A 13,539-nucleotide genomic window follows, 5' to 3' on the forward strand; every position below is an offset into this window, starting at 1 on the left:
AAGTTAAAGCTTTATAACCATTAAAACACAAATTGTCAACATCACATGTCAAAATCTACAGAGTAAATATCCTTAAGTAAAACTCTAATAAGTTGTCAAGCACATTTTTCTGGCTTTTCCTTCTCCCTTGTCCCATATAACCAAACCATCTTCAAATCCTGCAGCTGCTTCTTGCACATAATCTACAAAATCAGTTGGTTTCCCAGTGTCCTGCACTCATCTTGGTCTTCATTATCTCGACTAGTGTGACCTCTTATTCTGGCATCCCTGACACCTTCATAGCCCTTCTCCAGTCCACAGAAAACAGCTAACCAAATTATCTTTCTTGTCTGATAGTCAACATACACCACCAACATGCATCCCTGCACTGGTTCCCCTCCTCTTCTGCAGCTTCATATACAAGCATCTTGAATAGCATTCTGGGCTCTGCATCACTGCTTTTTCCTTACTTATCTACACTAAATTTCCTTATGTGTTACCCCCAACTCACCGTCTCCACTATGCCTATTTATACTGTCAACCTTCACCCCTGTTCAAGCACCACTGTGCCCCCTTACACATATGAAATGCCCTTCCTGAGCTGCTCTGCAAGACCACTACCCCTCTCAACAGTCCAATTCCTCAAATTCTGCTGTAACATCTAAATGAATCCAACTGGCTGATCATAGCGATCATGTGGGCACCTGGAGAAACAATATCACTGCATTATTAAAAAATTACCTATCATTGCCAGCTACCACCTTTCTCCTACCATTTGTTTAGTTTATATTATTTATAGTGAGCTCTTTCGAGAGAGAGGACCACATGCTGCCTTCATGTTTGGACACCATCTCACACATTGTATATTCTACTAAAAATCAAACAATAAGAATAAAATTAATAATTTCATAGATTTTAAGACAGAGGAACTTTATAATCTTCTAGCCTGACCTCCTGCAAAACACAGGCCAAAGAACCTCACCCAATAAGGAGCTAGAAAAGCTCAAAGCTGTATTTTAGAAAGATATCCTAAAGATTCTTAATAGTGACTTCCCTGACCAACCACCATCATAGCCGTTGTGTCTGGACAGAGGTTAAAGCTGGCTAAGCTTTCCTCCAGGAGTCTATTTTGAGTAGGAGCTGGGAAAGCAAGGAGACTGCAGAATCCAGTAAATAGACTCACTTCCTCGTCAGCCAACCTGAGCACCTCCACTCCAACTGACCGCACGGGCTGGAATGCGCACAGCTGGCTGGGCTGGGGAGTGCGTTTCTCAACCAGCGGCAGCCTGGCAGCAATCCATCCAATCTGAGTGGAGCCGGGCAGGGTAGGAGGAGTTGCTGCTCCAGACATCCCCCGTCCCCAAGATGCCGCACTTCGCTTACTGTGCGGACAAGCAGTGGGGTGACGACGACACAGCCTGGAAGGGCTGAGCAGAGGTGGACTACAGCGAGCCGGGCGGGGGCCCCACGGACCCCTATGACATGGCCATCTCCGAGGGGGAGTCGGGCAAAGTTCCCCCAACTTGTCCAGCCAGCCTTTCCCCTCCCATGGGGGTTAGAATCTTGGCTCCCAGGATATCAGCAATTTGGGGGGGGTGTTCTTCTGGGGGTCCACAGGTGAGGGTGATGGCTGTGCACCCTCGACACACTGGGTCAGTGGGGCATCAGTTTAGTAATACTGCGTAGGGCCCCATAAATCCTAAAGACAGCCCTGATTGGAATTTTCTCCACACTTAACATTGTTGTATTAAAGTGTTCTTAATGTTTATCTAGTTAAATTACCATTATTCTGGAGAATATTTTATACTTCGGGGGTAGATTATGCTTTTACAGTTTCTGATGCACAAAAGGTGGTGGCTAGCTGCACTGTCTTCAGGAGAAGCACAATTCCATCTCTTTTCTCTCTTTGCTCTTACTAATAGCACATTACGCTGACCAGGGTGGAGCCCAGATCCTACCAACCTGCTCAGGAACAGGGGAGTAGCAGGGAAGCATGCAACTTCCTTCCACTATGTCCCTGTACAAACATGTAATCCAGGCCACAATCTAGACCTAAAGGTACATTTTGCAGATGTGATGATGATGATGCTATGGCAACCGTGCTAAATGCTCAAATCAGAATCAGGGCTCCATTTCGTTAGATGCACTTAAAAAAAAAAATGAACACTGTCACTGAAAACCAACATTTCTGAATTCACATTAAATTTAAGTTCGTGCACTGCTGAAGAAAGTCACTTTTTGTTCTTTATATTATTTTATGAGTAAGCAGATTAATAGCTAAGTGTTGCAACACATATTTGTAAAATCGGATTCAAAATGCCTCAGTTCTCACTGGAACCTCTCATTTATTTGAAGTGATGTATTTTACTGGAATCTTTGCTTTATGATTTGAAATTAAATTTCAGTAGAGCATGATAAGACTTGACAAATACAAATACTAGCTGTTTAATTGCTTATTTTTTTAAAAAAAAAGTTTGTCTTTTATAGCATGGTAACTTTTATTTTATTTTATTTTCTTGCTGCAAGCAATAAATCTAATATACTAAAAGATCAAAACTATTTGAAAAACACATGTAATGGACAGGCTCCATCACTGTTTGCCTGTGGTGTGGTGTTAGGGTTGCCAACTTTCTAATTTCTGAAAACTAGACACTAAAGCAGGAGCTCCCTCCCCCTCCTCCCTCTTCCTCCAAGGCCCTGCCCTTGCGGCACCCTCTTCCCCTGACGCCCCACCCCGTTTGCTTCTCTTCACCCCTCCCATCACTCTTTGCTCTCCCTTCTCCTCCTTCCTCATCGCTCTACTCTCTTCACCTCCCTCCGTTCTGGGACTGGGACAGGAACTGCAGCCCTGGACACCGCCTGCCTGCCCACGAGATGCAGGTAGGAGGCGGTCCCAGCGCAGGTTGATGACCTGGTACCTCTCCACCACACCCACCCACAGTACTATGTCCAGTTAGTACATCTGAACGGACACTGTACAGGTTCCCTTGTGACTGGACTTTCTGGTCGAAAACCGGACACCTGGCAACAGAACAAGGAGTAATGGTCTCAAGTTGCAGAGGGGGAGGTTTAGGTTGGATATTAGGAAAAACTTTTTCACTAGTAGGGTGGTGAAGCACTGGAATGGGTTACCTAGGGAGGTGGTGGAATCTCCTTCCTTAGAGGTTTTTAAGGTCAGGCTTGACAAAGCCCTGGCTGGGATGATTTAGTTGGGTTTGGTCCTGCTTTGAGCAGGGGGTTGGACTAGATGACCTCCTGAGGTCCCTTCCAACCCTGAGATTCTATGAACCCTAGGTGGTGGTAAATTATTTTCCAAGATCTGTAATAAAGGCATCTCCATTTACTTATTTAACCAAAGGAGTGAAGACTGAGGTGTCTATTTTGTTAAACAGCAAAGAATCCTGTGGCACCTTATAGACTAACAGACGTTTTGCAGCATGAGCTTTCGTGGGTGAATACCCACTTCGTCGGATGCAAGTAGTGGAAATTTCCAGGGGCAGGTATATATATGCAAGCAAGAAGCAAGCTAGAGATAACGAGGTTAGTTCAATCAGGGAGGATGAGGCCCTGTTCTAGCAGTTGAGGTGTGAAAACCAAGGGAGGAGAAACTGGTTTTGTAGCTGGCAAGCCATTCACAGTCTTTGTTTAATCCTGAGCTGATGGTGTCAAATTTGCAGATGAACTGAAGCTCAGCAGTTTCTCTCTGAAGTCTGGTCCTGAAGTTTTTTTGCTGCAGGATGGCTACCTTAAGATCTGCTATTGTGTGGCCAGGGAGGTTGAAGTGTTCTCCTACAGGTTTTTGTATATTGCCATTCCTAATATCTGATTTGTGTCCATTGATCCTTTTCCTTAGAGACTGTCCAGTTTGGCCGATGTACATAGCAGAGGGGCATTGCTGGCATATGATGGCGTATATTACATTGGTGGACGTGCAGGTGAATGAACCGGTGATGGTGTGACTGATCTGGTTAGGTCCTATGATGGTGTCGCTGGTGTAGATATGTGGGCAGAGTTGGCATCGAGGTTTGTTGCATGGATTGGTTCCTGAGCTAGAGTTACTATGATGCGGTGTGCAGTTACTGGTGAGAATATGGACACCATCACCGGTTCATTCACCTGCACGTCCACCAATGTAATATACACCATCATATGCCAGCAATGCCCCTCTGCTATGTACATCGGCCAAACTGGACAGTCTCTAAGGCCTGGTCCACACTAGGACTTTAATTTGAATTTAGCAGCGTTAATTCGAATTAACCGTGCACCCGTCCACACAATGAAGCTATTTAATTCGACATAGAGGGCTCTTTACTTCGACTTCTGTACTCCTCCCCGACGAGGGAGTAGCGCTAAATTCGACATGGCCATGTCGAATTAGGCTAGGTGTGGACGGAAATCGACCTTAGTAGCTCCGGGAGCTATCCCACACTGCACCACTCTGTTGACGCTCTGGACAGCAGTCCGAGCTTGGATGTTCTGATCAGCCACACAGGAAAAGCCCCGGGAAAATTTGAATTCCTTTTCCTGTCTGGCCAGTTTGAATCTCATTTCCTGGTTGGACATCGGGGCGAGCTCAGCAGCACCAGCAACGATGCAGAGCTCTCCAGCAGAGGAGTCCATGCAATCTCTGAATAGAAAGAGGGCCCCAGCATGGACTGACCGGGAAGTCTTGGATCTGATCGGTGTGTGGGGCGAGGAGTCTGTGCTTTCGGAGCTGCGCTCCAAAAAATGGCATGTAAAGACCTACAAGAAGGTCTCCAAAGCCATGAGAGACAGAGGATACAGCCGGGATGCAACTGTCTAGTTAATTATTAAAAATACTTTGCTGTTAATTACTGTTTCTGTCATGTTTTTTCACAGAAGACTGTGTTTGAAGGGAGTGGGGGTGGGGAAGGGGGTTGGTAATTGCATAGGACGGTCACCTTTACCAGGGTACAGACACGGGGGCAGGATCAGCAGCAGGTCACACACACACTGCAGTCAGTAGGCACCCTGGTCGGTATGGGAGGTGGTTTCCAGGTTCTGTGTGGGTGGGGGGGACGTGACTTTGTAGCGGGGGAGGGCGGTTACAGATCTTATGCAGCGGTCCTTGTCCTGGACTGCAGAGTCACGCAGCAGAGGAATCTGTATCTGTCCTCCTCCGCCACAAGGTCACATAGCCCCCGCACACAGAATCCCAAAAAGGAGGGATGGCAGGCTCCGTTGAAACAACCAGTCCGGCACTGCGGACCGCTCTAGGAGCAGGAGCCTGTCAATTCTCGAGTTTAGAGGCCGTCTTTACATCACTGCACACCCTACCCAGCACAGTCTGCGTCCCAGTTTCAACCCTTTAACGCAAAGTCATTAATAAAGAAACCTTTGTTAAGTAACAATGGAACATGTATTTTATTTTTACACATGTGTTGGAAGTGGGGGAAACGGGGTGAACGGGGTATGTAACTGCAGAGGATAGTCAACAGTAACTGGGTAAAGAAACAGGGGCAGGTTCAGCTTCTCTGTAAGGAAACTGAACAGTCACAGGTCACGCTGCTCGCTGGTACTTGAAGAGTTCCTTGTCGCTGTCCAAGGCGCCTGTATAGGGCTTCATGAGCCAGGGCATTAGCGGGTAGGCTGGGTCCCTGAGGATCACTGTAGGCATCTGCACATCCCCAACAGTTATTTTGTGGTCCGGGAAGAAACTACCTTCCTGAAGGTGTCTAAACAGACCACAGTTCCTGTAAACACGCGCGTCATGAACCTTGCCTGGCCACCCGACGTTGATGTTGGTAAAACGTCCCCTATGCTCCACCAGTGCTTGCAGCACCATTGAAAAGTAGCCCGATTTCTCAGCAGCTGACTATGGAAGAGGTGGACGATAAGGTGCGAGGAGGTGAAAACGGCCATAACTGCAGCGGGCTCCATGATCGCAGTGCTGTGGTGTCCGCGCTGTCACTGACCAGAAAAGTGCACGAACAGATTGCCCACAGGTGCTTTCGGGGAGGGAGGGAGGGAGGGCTTGATTGACGGTTCAATGATGACAGTTACCCAAAACCACCCTCGACACATTTTTTCCCCCAGCAGGCATTGGGGGCTCTACCCTGCATTCCAATGGGCAGCGGGGTTTGCAGGAACTGTGGGATAGCTTCCCACAGTGCACCGCTTCCAAAGTCAATGCTGGCCCTGTTAGTGTGGACTCACAAAGTCGAATTAGTGTCCTTAGTGTGGATACACAAATTCGACTTCATAAGGTCGATTCCACAAATTCAAATTAAGTTGAATTGAACTACTCTTGTAGTGTAGACATACCCTAAGGAAAAGGATCAATGGACACAAATCAGATATTGGGAATGGCAATATACAAAAACCTGTAGGAGAACACTTCAACCTCCCTGGCCACACAATAGCAGATCTTAAGGTGGCCATCCTGCAGCAAAAAAACTTCAGGACCAGACTTCAGAGAGAAACTGCTGAGCTTCTGTTCATCTGCAAATTTGACACCATCAGCTCAGGATTAAACAAAGACTGTGAATGGCTTGCCAGCTACAAAACCAGTTTCTCCTCCCTTGGTTTTCACACCTCAACTGCTTGAACAGGGCCTCATCCTCCCTGATTGAACTAACCTCGTTATCTCTAGCTTGCTTCTTGCTTGCATATATATACCTGCCCCTGGAAATTTCCACTACTTGCATCCAACCAAGTGGGTATTCACCCACGAAAGCTCATGCTGCAAAACGTTTGTTAGTCTATAAGGTGCCACAGGATTCTTTGCTGCTTTTACAGATCCAGACTAACACGGCTACCCCTCTGATACTTTTGTTAAACAGTTACAGACTTAGCATTGATTAAATACTGAAAGCAAAAAATATGATTGCATAATGAGAGACTGATGAAGAGTAGGCCTGGAGGAAATTGATTAACCTAGAAAAGTACCCCTATTTTACCAAATCTTTCTCCGAATCCCTACTATGAGAATGACACAGAGAAACAGGAACTAGTTTCAGTGTACAGGGTACAGAGCATTTCTCCATTCTTATACACGCTGTAGAACTAAAAGTAAAAACACTTCTTATTCTTAAAGAGCAATAGCCTCTAAAATGAAATTACCTCAGATCACTGCAGGTCCCAAAGTAACAAACAGCACCACCTTGCAGTTGGGCAGTACCACATTGAACTGAGAACAGTAAAGTGCTGAGTGTTCACAAGTTATAATAAATTCTGATGGCAGAAATTAAGTACTGTTGATTCCATCTGAATAAGCAACTGCAATTCCCCACCATGTCTTTGGTTTTCCTTTAATTTTTCCTTTCCTCTGCCACCCTTTTTTCGATTGCTAAATACGGTTTTATTCTCTTACATCCTTCAGGCTAAGCCTTGGTTCACATATGGTTCCTAATTTGTATTTTATTTTATTTATTTAGAGGATGGAGACAGTTATGGAGGGTGGATTGGTTAAAAAAAATGTATACGGAATTTGGGTCCATTAAAACTACCCCTTGGAAAGGATATTTCAAGTTAAGACTCTCTAGTAATTAGAGCTCTGGAGCACTTGAGGAGTGAAAGGATAGAGGAGGGATAGAGAGAGAGTTAGACACTCTAACCTCATTGAAATTAAATGAGAATTAGGCCGCTAACTCCTTTAGACTCCTTTAGCAATATTCAAGCAGACTGGGATTTTCAGAGATTCCAGTGGGAGGTGGGATTGTACCAGTTAATACTCGTGTTTATTGCATATGTTCAGTGATTTAAAACTTGTTGATCAGTAGCATGATAAAGAACATGTTTTCCCCCAAGAAACTACCATCCTAACTGGTCTCTTTCCCTTACTCTTCACAATGAACCTGTGCACTGTACAACACACAGTTAATACAATAAAGTGGATCCACCACATATGATCATGGTGCATTACTCTGCAAACAAAATTCTTTCAATAATATTTTGGCTTGTTTTCCATAACATGTTCTTAAATAACTGGTTATTTTGGGATTTTATTCACAAAAAGTGGTGGTCAAGCCTGAAATTTGATAAAACAGAAATTCTCCATTATTTTTACTTTAGGTTCCTCACAAAATACAAACCTAGAAACTTTAGTAACTCAAGAGGGCCAAAACTACTATACCAAGCCAAGAAAACAGAGATACAAAAGTGACTGACACTGTAAGCTCAAGGCCCTTAACCTTTCCAGAATTCTGTACCTCTTTCAGGAGTCTGATTTGTCTTGCCTTCCCCCAAGTTTCACCTCACTTTAAAACTATTTGCTTACAAAAGCAGACATAAAAATACAAAAATGTGTCACAGCACACTATTACTGGAAAATTGCTTCCTTTCTCATTTTTACCATATAATTATAAAATAGGTCAATTGGAATATAAATCTTGTACTTACATTTCCGTGTATAGTATATAGAGCAATATAAACAAGTCATTGTCTGTATGAAATTATAGTTTGTACTGACTTGGCTAGCTTATTGTAAAACTAAGCAAATATCTAGATGAGTTGATGTACCTCTTGGAAGACTTCTACACACCCCTGGTTGAGAACCACTACTGTAGCTCATACGCAACTATAACAAACATTTAAGTATCCGTAAATGGAGAGGAAGAGAAAATTATTTCCAAAAGGATTCTACGCAAAATGCACAACATTATAGGATCAGCTCATTGTAAAGTCTGATGTAACTTTAAGAAAATAGTACCTAGGATGTTGGTTGGGGGGAAAGAGAAGAGGAAACTAAAGTTCATGCCGAGGTTAAAACTAAGGAAAACAATATGGAAAACTATAATGAAATCCTCTCTGTTGCAATAGTGGAAAATCTATACAAAAAACTGTATATGAGTGGTATCTGACACCAGTAAAACTGCAAAGAATTTCTAGTACAAGCTAAGATCTGTGCTGGAGAGTACGTGATCAAAAAAGGCACACATTCTTCCACATATGGTGATCCTGCCACCAGCAAGCAGCAATACTGAGAAAGAATCTGAACAAATGTGTTTTTAAAAGGTACTAGAAACCCTCTGTATCTATTATACATACTATATTAGAAGCTTAAAATAAGCTACTTTAATAATACACCTACTCAAAGTAAATGGTTTGTCCAACTTCAGTAAGAATTTTGCACTTCTGACAGTCAGGCCATAAGAATGAAATACCATGACATTGTGAAAAAGTAGTAGCACTAACAATTCTGTGGTGTAGTGGTATGTGGGTAATTTTAACAGGGATTTCAATATCCATCGCAGTATCATTTTTTTCCTTTAGAAACATCAATAAAATAATGTTGATTTCTCTCTCTCTCAAATAATGTCATATATAATTAAATCCATGTCATTTTAACACCTTCTGCACCTTCATTTACAGACAATTGCATGGCCTAGCCCAAGTGTGTAGTGAGTTAAATGAACTGAGCACTCAATACAGAATGCGAACACTGCCTCTTTTCCATAATATAAACTGTTGAGAGACAGATGCAGTTAACCCAGCTAAGAGTTATTTCTGATAACTCAGAATACTTGGGAGTAAAAAATTATAACCTATAATTAAAAAACTAAGCAAGGAGGTATGTATCTTCTACTTAGGAATTTAATTTATTTGACTGTTACAGGAACAGTAAGTAAAGGAGACTAATGATGACAGCTTGATTTATGAATTTTGACATTACATTACAAAAAAGAGGAATTCTAAACAAGTCAGATCTTGCTCATATTTTCAGGTTGAGCAGCCTTCAAATCAGCCAGGTAGACTTCTCAAAAGCCAACAATGTTATAAAAAAAATTTAAACTAAATTATTAGACAAAACAGACCTTTTATTTATTTTTTAATTTTGTTTATAAGTTTACACCTTACAAAAGATGCACCTGAAGTATATTTTCTATCCACACAAGACGACTCTTCCTCTACTCTGAAGTTAAATTTAGGGAAGCATTATTGTCAGCTATAACTGTAAAATGATATGCATCTCAAAACTCAGAACCTACATTCCTTAAGTAATCTTTCCTCTGAAAGAAAAAAAGTATTGATTTCTTTCTATGGAGAGAGTTATTTGCAAAATTAGAGCAATCCCATGCAGGTAGGCATGTGCCTGGCATTGATGTCTAATGCTTTTGGTACTTTTTTCCCCTTGCCTAAAGAATAAAATTGTTTTGAGTCAAACCATTTTCCTGCCCAAGAAATCTCATTGCCTGCCTGCATCGCAGTAGAGCCAAGTACCTAAGAATGCAGTCAGGATCTGAAGTTTACTGACCACTCTCCTTTTATACAATTCTTATGGATATTTCCATGTGTCTACAAAAAGCATAAGAATCCCAGCAATAAAGGACTACTGGCCATGTACTCTGCAGAGGGAAGGAGGTTATGGCAACAACATCTACTTCTAAGGCATCTTCTTAAATTTACACTTGTAATTAATGTTTTGTTTTATTAGTTAAAAGCTGCATATTGATTAGAGCTGCTCAAATTTTTTTTACTGAAAAATGAGAAACATTTTTGACTTGTTTCAATAGTGACATACTGTTTATACTCATTGTCAATGGCTTTTTGGAATTCCCGAACAAAAACTCCATTCGAGATGCAGATTCCCCCTTTCCAAATGAATATATTTTAGAAAAAAAGAAGAGAACACAATGGTGTTCACACCACAAAAAACTGCACTCTTAATAGAGAAGAAAGAATTAATGGGAGATGAAAAATGAACTACCGTGACACTCTTTAGATGATGTCCCTGAAAACGGACAGGGTAATGTTGATGAAGATAAATAGTTGCTATCCATGATGTACTTGATCCTTTGCTGAACAGAAGACTTTAGTTTCTAGAGACTAACTTTCCTTAGCATCATATTCTTTTGTCAGGAAAGTTCCATCTCAAGACACAGAATTTTCTAGCTATAAGCAACAGCTGAACTTGGCAGTTCTCTTCTGTGCTACTATGCAGACAGCTGGAGTGAAACAAAAAGCCAACTTTCTACTGAACAAGCGGTTGGGGTGAAGGGCTGGGGCTCCATTGTGTTAGGCAATGTATAATCACAGAGGACAGCTGCTGCCTCAAAGACTGTATAATCTTAAAAAAAGACAAAACCAACAGATACAGAATAAATAATTTATTCTCAGTTTTCTCTTTGCAGAACAGACTCGCCTCCCGCATGACCAACCTGCCTGTCAAACGTCTCTTACAGTCCTTGCTCTGCCCAAGCACTCCCCTTCCTTCCTCACAACCTCCCAAGTAAGGGACACTCAGCCTCATTCTGTGAGGGCTGGTCCACACTAAGAAGCGGGGTCGAACTAGGGTACGCAAGTTCAGCTACGTGAATAGCATAGCTGAATTCGAAGTACCCTAGTTCGAACTACTCACCCATCCAGACGCCGCGGAATCGAAGTCCGCGGCTCCAAGGTCGACTCCGCCACCGCCTTTTGCAGTGGTGGAGTACCGGAGTCGACCGCGGCGCTTCCGGAGTTCGAACTATCGCGTCCAGATTAGACGCGATAGTTCGAACTCCGAGAAGTCGAACTCACCGCGTCGACCTGGCTTGTAAGTGTAGACTAGCCCTGAGAGACAAAACACAAAGCAAAACCACAACCCCTCCCTTCCCCCCCTTCCACAAAAACGTCGAAGGTGTTTGAAGGTGGCTCTTGGCAGGTTCCCCTCCTGAGAGTTCCATGCCTGTCCCAGGGGTGGAGACAACTGGCCCACAGGGCTCAGCCTGCCCCCTGGTGTCCTAGATGTGGCAGTTTCTGACTGCTTCCCCTCCCTGCAGCAAGGGCTAAGAGGGTGGTGAGCACCACTAGACTATTTAGGTAAAAAGGAGTTTTCACTCCTTGCACAGGTTTGAACTTTGCATATGTCTGTTGCTGCTCAAGCTCTACCAGCACTGAGTAAAAACATTTGGATTTATATCAGACATGTTATATTAGTCAACACTCATATTCAGTGACATCCTGCACAGTCATATTTTTAGGGACCTGAACTGCAAATTTGGTCCTAGACTTTTTTCTTACAACACTTCACCTACACAGCTTCAGAAAAAAAATGTAATTAGGGTGGCTAGCCTGCCAACAACCTGCTTTAATCATCACATCTCATTTTACAACTTAAATCTCTGCTTTTTCTATGTCTCAAGAACTTATCACAATAGCAAAAATAAACTTTGAAGAAAGAGAGATGTAAACAATTCCTAACAGCAAGCCCCAGAAGGTTTCCATCAGAATGATACCACAGGGCTAACAAACACCATGCTTCTTTCCACAATGGAAGGATAAAAATGAATGTTCTGAAAACTAAACTACAGGGTTTAATACAAGATGCAAATGCATCAAAGTAACAGCAGTAATTAATTTTTCCACTCAGAAGCACTGTCCCCAAATTTTCCACCATTGCCAATATAAATCACCTCTTTCCTAAATCACCTAAATCATCCCTTGTCCTAGCTACTTGCATAGCTTGAGAGGATGGGTGAAGGAAGCAGTTTCTGTAGAGTCACTACCCACCTCCCTCTTAGACTGTGTAGATGGGCATTGCTTCAGCTCTGCCCCCAAGCACCAGGCAGTGGAGCTGCAACAGCACACTGGGAGATGTAGTCCATGCCAGGTATAGGTGCTGGTGAAGGGTCTGACTCCCATAGAGCAAGAGGAAATGGGGAGGTAGATTCTGACTTGAGTCACTATCCACTCAGCCTTGTTCCTGGGGCAGTGCAACTGCACTGGCCGCACACAGGCTAAGGCAAACTACCATTTAGCAATGAGAGCTAGTGCGTGTATATCTCCTCAAACTGGCAATGGAAGTACAAGCATTCCCAAGGAAACTGCCTTTGATATTTAGTTTTTTAGTGTACGGTTGCCTTGATATTATCTCCATCCAAACAGCATTACAATACACTGTTCCAATGAAAAAACTATACGGAAAAAGAAATCCTTCTCCACAGGTGGCAGAACCTGAGACTGCGACCACAAAATAAGAAGTAGAGGACCAGATACAAACCGCTTAAGTAACAGTACACAGACTCTACTTGGCAATGTGGAATTAGATTAGCTCATCTCACATGGAACGCTCACGAGTGGTCAGATAATAGCTACGGTCTCTGCTGACATAGGCCTGATCTGAGATGTAAAATGCTCTATATTCCTTAACTAGTCCTTTGAGCTAGCCATTATTGCATGCTTTTTATTTTCTATCCCATTTATTACTTTTCTGGAAATTGTCACCCATACCCTCTAACTTTATCTAAGACAATATTGAAATAAAGAAAATAATCCTGAATTTGCTCAAACAAACCGTCTGACTGATCCTAAGAAACAGTCACCTCTAGCCAGCATGAGCCAGAGGGAAGGCTACCATGACACCAAGCTCTCCATAAATGAAAATACACCAACTTAAAGCAGCACCAGCCCCTTCCATAATAGATGCAAAACTTGCAGACATATCTCCACTGCTATGATGATCAGTATTCCCCAGAACACACTTTTCAACACATCTCCACATCTCCTGTGTTGTGACAGGCATGTGTAGGACCTAGAGATCTTGAAAAATGTGTTGTTGAGGATTAGTATGTGTTAGGAGACCTTTGATTAACTTACCTTATGGTGCAATCTGTCCAA

General features: G+C 42.9%; 1 protein-coding gene across 1 annotated transcript in view; it reads right to left on the reverse strand.

The window, feature by feature from the left end:
• Window positions 1–13,539, reverse strand: part of ATXN10 (ataxin 10) — a 171,621-nt gene that overhangs the window by 62,445 nt on the left and 95,637 nt on the right.

Source organism: Mauremys reevesii, linkage group 1 (assembly GCF_016161935.1).
Source record: "Mauremys reevesii isolate NIE-2019 linkage group 1, ASM1616193v1, whole genome shotgun sequence".
Classification (NCBI taxonomy): domain Eukaryota; kingdom Metazoa; phylum Chordata; order Testudines; family Geoemydidae; genus Mauremys; species Mauremys reevesii.